We start from the raw sequence: 8,393 nt of genomic DNA, 5'->3' as shown, positions 1-8,393 counted from the left end.
CAGGGACCACCCCCACAGACCACCTGCCACCTGAACCTTTGGATATCTATCTTTGCCCACAAGGAAATATTCTAAATTGCGGTGCTCCCATCCTAGGGGCAAAACATTTTTTTTTCTCTCCAAGCTGCTTCCTTTAGTTAACTGGCAAATGTATTGAAGAGTTAGTCACAGGCTGGGACACACAAATAGTCAACTGATGCAAGTCTATTGTGTTTGTACAGGTAAACAATGTGTGATTATAAATTCAGTCACTGCCTACAGCTGCTGTAACTAAACAGGAAACTTCAGTACGAGGTGTATTGTGGAGCTGTACCAGACGCAGTACTCAACCAAGCAATCTGACGGTGGATACAAAGAATTCTTTTCTTGATTCAAGAGGAGAAAGGTCCTGAGTGGAGGTAAGTCTGATGTCTATCTCTCAACATTCATTCATAAAAAGCCATCAACTGTATGAATGCAGCTCAGCACATTAAAGACCTGGGGCAATTTTAAAAGCAGTAAATTAGGAAAGACAGTTGAATTTACTGGCAAAACCTGTCTGATTTTTTTTCTCCCAATGCTATAATTGTTTAATGGCCTCCTGTCTCCTAGATTGATCAGAATGAATGATGTGCAGAACTTAACTTTGTCTCAAAATGCCTAAGAGTAAGCTGGTCTATTGAAATGTTCCTGAATTTATAGGTTGCATAAATTAAAAGGAATGCACACAGCAGCACAAGTGACGATGTGATTCTAGAATCACACAGCCCTGATAGAGGTTATTCAGCCTGTTGTACCAGTACTCTCCCTTTCAAAGAGCCATCCAATTAGCTCACTACTCTGTTTTATTTCCCATAGTCCAGCACCTTTTCTTTTAGTGTTTACTCTCGAGTGATATTCCCAATCTGTCAAAACATAAACCAGGAAAATTTTGGATGTTGCAAACCGACTGTAACTGGAAAAACTTGTTTGTCTCCCGTGTTTCCTTATAAATGATTGTACCAGATGCAGAGAAGTGGGTCATGTTCTATTCCCGCTCCCTTGCACAAGTAGCTGAGCTTCATTGACAATAAATTAGACTTGGCATGCCTTCAGCGTGGATATTTACCTGAAGGGCAGAGAAGAACAGTTGACTTCTCTCTACTTCATTCCATAAGGAAGGTCTGTTCTATTCCAAAGTAGTGGGCTGATTGCAAGGTGTGTGTGTGTGTGTGTGTGTGTGTGCGGGAGTGTGTGTGTGTGTGTGTGTATGGCTTTTAACACCACAATGAAGTTAGTGTGAAAATCCCCAAGTCGTCACACCCCGGCGCCTGTTCGGGTACACTCAGGGAGAATTTAGCACGGCCAATGCACCCTAATCAGCACGTCTTTCAGACTGTGGGAGGCAACCGGAGCACCCAGGAGAAACCAAGGCAGACACGGGGAGAATGTGCAGACTCCACACAGACAGTCACCCAAGCCAGGGATTGAACCTGGGTCCCTGGCTCTGTGAGACAGCAATGCTAACCCACTGTGCCACCGTGAAGGTCTCTTCTCTTGGAATCCATCTGTGGGATTGAATCCTGACCACAAGACAATTGTGGAGAAAGTAGGCCCTTTGCTTCATCTTAATTCATCTATCGACCATCCAGGAAGCCATTCTAATTGTTGCTTCATCTTTGTGGGCAGAAAAATTCCTCATATTAATCTAGAGTATGTTTGTTATTATTGGGCCATGGGCCGACTCACACTAGCTTCACAGGATTCTCCTCACTATCAAATATTAAGAAATTGGACACATCCTTTCAAAGCCAGAAAGACTAGCTACCTTGTAACTGCTCAGATTCCCTGTCAGAGGACGTAAGTAGAGGCAGCCACCTCTGTTCCCCCATTACTTATAGTGAAGGGCATCTTTACTAACCGGGGGAACTGCATGACCACAACAGACAGATAGCATGACCTCCAATAGCTTGCATATCTCATTAATCCTCCCTCCTTGGGACAGCAACTCAGGTTAAACTGCTCTCTGCTGTTTTAAAATTAGGAACAGAACATCTTGGACTGGGCAGGGTGAGGCTGGGAACATTAGCTTTGAAGAATTTATATTCACAAATCATTTTCGGAAATATGGATCTGTGAAATGTAAATAGTTAATCTGACTCCAAGTGACAAAGCGAGCGTATAGGATCAGTGTGAACTCGTAGGGAACTTGCTCAGGCAGCACGGTGGCACAGTGGGTTAGCACTGCTGTTTCACAGCACCAGGGACCCAGGTTCGATTCCTGGCTTGGGTCACTGTTCTGTGTGGAGTTTGCACGTTCTCCCTGTGTTTGTGTGGGTTTCCTCCGGATAGTCCGGTTTCAAGGACGCGCGAGTTAGGTGGATTGGCCAAGGCAAATTGCCTTGGGGGTTTAAGCAGGGTAAATGTGTGGGGTTACGGGGATGGGACCTGGGTGGGATTATTGCCGGTGCAGGTTTGATAGGCTGAATGGCCTCTTCTGCATTTTAGGGATTCTATGATTCGAACTGACAAGAGTCGATGATTTTCTCTGCTGATTTGATATTCAAAACCCATTTGTATCCATACTGCTAAGAGTCTTATGTATAATCCATTTGGTTGAGAAGGCAAGATCTTCATGAATAACCTCAGCCGGAGTGAGAATTGAACCCATGCTGTTGGCATTGGTCTGCATCACTAACCAACCATCCAGCCAACTGAGCTAACCAACTCCCACTGAATTACACTGAAGACTGACTCCTTGTGTAACTGAAGGAATACTGTTGCTTTCCCTTGAACCCCACCTCAGCATGAGACAGACCTTCCAAGGCAGATGGGGAGAAAACTGCAGGGAAGAACCTACTGAGGATGTATGTGGACTAATGGCCTACTCACACTACTTCCAATTCCTACTCTCTTCCACACCTAGTGGTGCATTCAGGCACACTTCTGATTGTTTCCATTGCCAGTAGTTCTTGGAAAAGGTCACTAGTTTGTCACCAGGGGCTTATAACTTGAGGAGCACCAATCTATATCAAGCATGGCTGTAGGAGTCTCTCCCTCTCTTACCACCAAGCCATTGGGGTGTTTGGAAGAATTTGCAGATTAACTTCCCTTGGCCAATGAGTCCTGGGGTGGGAGTTGAACCCAGAGCTCCTAGTTCAGAGTCAGAGAAGTGACCCACTGCACCACAAGAGCTTTTCACTCACACAAAGGTGAACATTAAAGTCAGGCAGCATGATGGCACTGTGGTTAGCACTGCTACCTCACAGCACCAGGGACCTGGGTTCAGTTCCCTGCTTGGGTCAATGTGTGGAGTTTGCACGTTGTCTGTGTGGGTTTCCTCTGGGTGCTCCAGTTTCCTCCCACAGTCTAAAGGTATGCAGGTTAGGCGGATTGACCTGAAGCAGTGCTGGAGTGCACCGACTAAGAGAATTTCACAGTAACTTCATTGCAGTGTTAATGTAAGCCTTACTTATGACACTAATAAATAAATTTACATTTTATTTAACTTGAATCAATTTTTGCTTATGCTTATAATGTAAATATAACCAGCTGTAAGATTACCAGTTGTAGTAGTGGGGATCATGAGTGGTAAAATATTTTATTACATGCTGCTGATGTATTTATGGGGATGGTCACATTCATCCCCGAACAATGATTCATCCTGTCACTGTCACCTAATCGATGCAGAAACCTCAGTCTGTGTCTGCCGATGAAGTAAGTGTGTGTTAATCTCGATCAGCTGGTTTGGTGCTGGCGAGCTGTATGTATTTCACCAGCGTTCTGATTTCATTCGCTGACAGATGTGTAGCTGAAGAGTTTGGCGGTTATTACAAGGCGTGGGGTTGGATTATTTACTTTCAGGTGTACCTGGAGTAGGCACGTAGTGTTTCACCCTGCGCTGGCCCAATTTTTAATAGCTGCCGACACAGAATTGTTACTATTTGAAATGTTTTATGGACAGGTCAGTGGGTTTTTTTGCGGCGAATATCTGCTCCAAACAACTGCTTGGCATTGCACTAGGCCACCTCATATTCACACTCGCCTGATCCCATCCCCTGCTGGCTATTTTGGGACAACCTTGATAGGGTCTTGAGGCTGCAATGTGGCAAAAACCCATTCAGAGCACTGGGAGAGACACATAGCTGTGGATGCAGTTCATAAAAGTTTAACGTTTGTTTAGCAGAGTCACAAGTAGGCTTACATTAACACTACAATAAAGTTACTGCAAAAGTCTCCCACACTCCTGTGTGGGTACACTGAGAGAGAATTTAGCACGGCCAACACACCTATATCCAGGATGTCTTTTGGACTGTGGGAGGAAACCGGAGCACCTGGAGGAAACCCACGCAGATACAGGGAGAACGTGCAAACTCTGCGCAGTGACCCAAGCCAGGAATCGAACTCGGGCTTCTGGCACCATGAGGCTGCAGTGCTAACCATTGTGCCTCCATGCTATCCATGGGGCCATGAATAAAAGATTTTGAGGAAAGGATTTAGCTGTTGGATTATATTTATCCAGGGTTTCTTCAGAGACTGAATATTAATTTTGGATAATGAACCATTGCCTGGCCCCCAGTTGGAGGCGGGTCTCATTATTCTTGGCTCTATGGCTTCTGCTGTCTATCTGGTCTTCATGTGGTTGAGCAGGCTGATTCTAAACACACAGATCTTTGGGCACATGGGGGCAGGACGCAGTGGGATCTGGAGTTTGCTTCCCATTCTTTGCCTCTCTGTCACCTCTCTGCCTCGCATTAGTACAATTTTTCGCAAAGCGTGATGCAGCTTGATGGACAAGTTGTGCCATTTTGAGCAACTGGTAGCAAGCTCCTCCCAGCCATCAAAGTCAATGCTCTTCAAGAAAAGCCTCAGAGTGTCTTTGTGCCATTTTCTTTGTCCTTGCACCCAGCCACAGTGTCCAGCTCACTGTAGTTGATTTTGAAGGAGTTTCAGAGATCTCCAGAAGACACGGTGCCTCCCCCACATCAAGGGAATGACCCACGGATCAAATTTGAGTGAGTTAAAACCCTGTGCTTTGCAAAGATCTTTTCAATCATTCTATTTTTAGATGCAGGAGTTATGTTTCACTGACTAATTTGAAGGTGCGGCACCCAATGACAAAAGATGTCGACGTGAGCCCTCACCATCTCTGCTGAAGGAAGGGACACAGTGTAGAAAACAGGGAAAGCAGCTTATGGAGTGAAAACACACATTCTCCTTTTCAGTGAAGGAACTCCACAGCACAAAGTCAGGTTAAACCTCACTCATTTACCTTCCTCTTTGTTCTGTTCCTTTCCTTTTTCTCTCCAACAAATCACTCAATTTGTTGTCACTGAATCCCTCACTATCAACATCCTGGGAGGTTACTATTGACCAAAACCTGAATTGGACAAGCTATACAAATACAACGGCTACAATAGTAGATCAAAGGCTAGGAATTCTGCAGAAAGTAACTCATCTCCTGACTCCCCAAAGCCTGTCCACCATCTACAAGGCACAAGTCAGGTGTGTGATGGAATGCTCCCCACTTGCCTGGATGGGTGCAGCTCCAACAACACTCGAGAAGGTCATCACCACCCGGGATAAAGCAGCCCTGTTGACAGGCACCCCATCCTACACTTACCTTAAATCTGTACCCCTGGCTATTGACTCGTCTCAGAGGAAATTTTCTGCCAATCGACACCATCTTTGCATTCCTAACTTAATCAGGTCCTCCTTACCTTCTCTGCTCTAAGGAGAACATGATGTGGAGATGCCAGCGTTGAACTGGGGTGGGCACAGTGAGAAGTCTCACAACACCAGGTTAAAGTCCAACAGGTTTATTTGGTAGTACGAGCTACCAGAGGAGAATGATCCAGCCTCTCTTCATTGCTGAAACGTTCCGTCCCAGGCAACATCCTGGTGAATCTGCACCCTCTTCAGTTGCAATCACATCCTTCCTATAGTGTGGAGACCGGAACTGCACGCAGTACCTAACGAGTGTGATATATAGCTCCATCATTATCTCCCTGAGGTATTCTATACCTCTGCTAATAAAGGCAAGTATTCTGTATATCTTTTTAATTATTTTATCTCCTACCCTTCTGCCTTCAGGGATCTTTGGACATGCACCACCAGGTCCACCTGGCCCTTTGTACTTCCTAGCATCCAATCATTCATTATTTATTCCTTTGTCTTGTTAGTTCTCTCAAAGTGCATCACCTCACATTTTTCAGGGTTAAATTCCATTTGTCACTGTTCTGCCTGTCTGATCAGCCCATTAATATCATCCTGTAACCTAAGGCTTTCCACCTCACTTATTTACCACACCACCAATTTTTGTATCATCTAAGAACTCACTGATCACACCCCACGTTCCTGTCTAGATCATGAGCGTACACTAAAAACAAGGGGCCCAGCTCCGATTCCTGCGCTACACCACCGGACACAGGCTTCCAATCACAAAAACAACTTGGGGTGGTACAGTGGCACAATGGTTAGCACTGCTGCCTCACAGCGCCAGGGATCCAAGTTCAATTCCAACCTCGGGTCACTGTCTGCGTGGAGTTTGCACATTCTCTCTGTGTCTGCTTGGGTTTCCTTCAGGTGTTCCAGTTTCCTCCCAGAGATGTGCGGGTTAGGATGATTGACCATGCTAAATTGACCCTACTCTCAGGGGATTAGCAGGGCAAACATGTGGGGATTGGGCCTGGGTAGGATTGTTGTCGATGCAGACTCGATGGGCTGAATGTCCTCCTTCTATGATGTGGAGTTGCCAGCGTTGGAATGGAGTTGGCACAGTAAGTAGTCTCACAACGCCAGGTTAAAGCTCAACAGGTTTACTTGGTAACACGAGCTTTTGTAGCATTGCCCCTTCACTCACCTGATGAAGGAGCGGCGCTCCACAAGTTCATGCTACCAAATAAACCCATTGGACTTTAAGCTGGTGTTGTGTGAGACTTCTTACTGTCCTCCTTCTACTCTGTAGAGATTCTATAATTCTAACCTTCGATCATTGCCCTCTTGCCTCCTGCCACTAAACCAATTTTACCTGAGGCAAAAGACTGAGTTAGGAACCAGCAGAAAGTAACATTTTAAACAATAAATGAAATCGAGGGTAATGGGAGATAAAGAAAGAAGAGAGGTCTTCACAATTAATTCCACTCATCTGCTGGCATTTTCCTGAAGGGTGAATTAGCCGAACAAACATCACACACCTATTCATAATGTCTTCTTGGGCATGTGCCAGAGCGTGTAAAAAATAACGAGCAAACATGAACCCACCTACTATGCAAAGCAAAGTCGCTTCACCTGCTGCAAATCATCACCCACAAAGTATTTCTCCCACAGAAAACCCAGCATCAATTTTAACCTGACAAATGCAATTGTATTCAGATTATTTTATTACAATATGTAAGGAGCACAGTGCCCGCTAAGCAGAAAGCTGAGTGTTTTGAAATTTTATAAGCTTATTTGTTAAAGTGTTGTGTAATGGGGAACGGTTGGGTACAATAATCTTCCCATCCCCTTGTGCTTACTGTATGTATATGATTAATGCACTGACTGGTGACTATTTTACCCACTGTATTTTTAAGAAGACATTATTCCTCCCTGTTGGTTATTGAAGCTTCTACGTGCCCCAAGGGTAATATTTTGCAAACGGTATCAGCATAGGGTACAGAAAAGATTCACCAGGATGTTGCCTGGTGTGGAGGGCATTAGCTATGAGGAGAGGTTGGAGAAACTTGGTTTGTTCTCACTGGAGCGACGGAGGTTGAGGGGAGACCTGATAGAAGTCTACAAGATTATGAGGAGCATGGACAGAGTGGATAGTCAGAAGCTGTTTCCCAGGGTGGAAGAGTTAATTACAAGGGGGCACAGGTTTAAGGTGCGAGGGGCAAGGTATAAGGGAGATGTGTGAGGCAAGTTTTTTACACAGAGGGTGGTGGGTGCCTAGAACTCGCTGCTGTGGAGGTAGTGGAAGCAGGTCGATGTGAGTTCTAAGGGGCGTCTGGACAAATATATGAATAGGATGGGAATAGAGGGATATGGTCCCTGGAAAGGTAGGGGGTTTTAGTTCAGTCGGGCAGCATGGTCGGTACAGGCTTGGAGGGCCGAATGGCCTGTTCCTGTGCTGTAATTTCTTTTGTTCTTTGTTCTATTCAGGACAAGCATGGAAAAATTGTCTCACTGACCCAGCCAAGCTGATAACTCGAAAAGTGAGCCTGAAAACACGCTGACCCAGCAGGTCACATGACACATACCACTCACCGCTCTGAGCTGGGATGTTGTGGTTCAGAACCACTCCAGTGACCTGAACACTAATTCCAGGTGGACACTCCAGTGCAGTGCCGATGGAGTGCTGCACTGTCGGAGGTGCTGTCTAAACCGAGGACCCTACCCGCCCTCCTGAGTGGTTGTACCAGACTCCATGAGATAATTTTGGCTTATTTATT

At 45.4% G+C, this 8,393-nt stretch overlaps 1 protein-coding gene across 2 annotated transcripts in view; it reads left to right on the top strand.

Moving 5' to 3' along the window:
- The first annotated feature begins 271 nt into the window (after positions 1 to 271).
- spdef (SAM pointed domain containing ets transcription factor) overlaps positions 272 to 8,393 on the top strand; it is a 71,607-nt gene continuing 63,485 nt past the window's right edge. For both annotated transcript variants that reach the window (XM_080209938.1, XM_080209937.1), the window contains exon 1: positions 272 to 398. The gene's annotated coding sequence lies outside the window, so the exon portion shown is untranslated. The remainder of the gene's footprint in view (positions 399 to 8,393) is intronic.

The sequence above is a fragment of the Carcharhinus amblyrhynchos genome, chromosome 22 (assembly GCF_965287045.1).
Source record: "Carcharhinus amblyrhynchos chromosome 22, sCarAmb.v2.hapA, whole genome shotgun sequence".
NCBI classification, from domain to species: domain Eukaryota; kingdom Metazoa; phylum Chordata; class Chondrichthyes; order Carcharhiniformes; family Carcharhinidae; genus Carcharhinus; species Carcharhinus amblyrhynchos.
The sequence above is the reverse complement of the archived record's forward strand: the minus strand, read 5'-3'. Positions and strand labels throughout refer to the sequence as shown.